This window comes from Condylura cristata, unplaced genomic scaffold, assembly GCF_000260355.1.
Source record: "Condylura cristata isolate star-nosed mole 26May11 unplaced genomic scaffold, ConCri1.0 scaffold00032, whole genome shotgun sequence".
Taxonomy (NCBI): domain Eukaryota; kingdom Metazoa; phylum Chordata; class Mammalia; order Eulipotyphla; family Talpidae; genus Condylura; species Condylura cristata.
The window spans coordinates 3,157,947-3,159,107 of NW_004567133.1; positions in this window are offsets into that span (position 1 = coordinate 3,157,947).

Here is a 1,161-nt window from a genome sequence, read left to right on the forward strand (position 1 = left end):
TGCAGGTTTCCTGTTTGAGAACAGTCCCTGGATTGCAGGAGCACAATTCCACTGCCCACTCTGAGCATAGCTTGCAGGATCCTTTAACCCTTTATCCTGCTGGCTCAAAGATCCACAGCCCTCTGGCCTCAGATGAATCGAACCTCTCATTGTCTCTGTCCTATGAAAGCAGTAATCCCATCTCACCCGAACTGGCCTCTGTTCTCCTGTCCCAGCAGCCCTCAGAGCCCCTCACAGCTCGTGCAAAATCAAGCCTTCCACTTCGGACCAACCCTTGCAGCCCTGGGCTCTTGCAGAGGAAATTTTCCTCCTCAGTTCTTTGCCCAAGAAAGTTCCAGTTGTTTGAAACAAATAAATGGTGAGGACAGACAGAACAAGAAATGAGAGTCAGATTTCACTTTGCTCCATGAAGCAATTTAATAAATTTTTATATAAGCAAAACCCTAGTTACTTAAGATGACAAATGGGGAAAAGCAACATTAATTGGATTCATTATGAAGTGAGTGTATTGCTACCAAATTGGGTAGAGAATTACTGGAAGGCTTAGAGAGAAAATTAAAGCATTTTAGAGAGAGGTGGGCGGGGCCCCATTCAATACCCCAGCTCCCGATGCCCTGGGACCCACAGAATTCTGGGTCCCTGGCTCAGCAGGCACCCTGACTCCCGCTGGTCACTGGCTGGCCCCCTTTTTCCATTCTTCCTGCCAGACCTCATGGGGCCCAGTTTGCTTTTTCTTTCCTTCCAGGCTGCCAGCACTGACTTTGATTTCTTGAGAAATCCTCAGATGAGCCACATGTACCCAGTTCCTTATAATCCCCCCAAATCTGAATGTTCTCATATTAGCAATTTCACTGTAGTTACCAGCAAGGGATTGAAGACCTGGAGGTAGCAAGAAAGAAGACAGTGGGTCTGGGGCGCTGGAGAGACAGAGCTTCAGTTTGGGAAGATGAACAAGGTCAGACAGTGGCTGCCGGTGACGGTGGCACAGCAGACAGCGAAAGTGGTGACAGTACAGAACCAGCCACTTCAAAATGGCCCAACGTTTAATTTGTAGAAACAAAATTAATTTAAAAGAAGTAACCAATGGGCCCTCCCTGGTGGCGCAGCGGGTTAAAGCACAGCACTAAGAAGCTTAAGCCACTTCTGCACAAGTTCGATTTC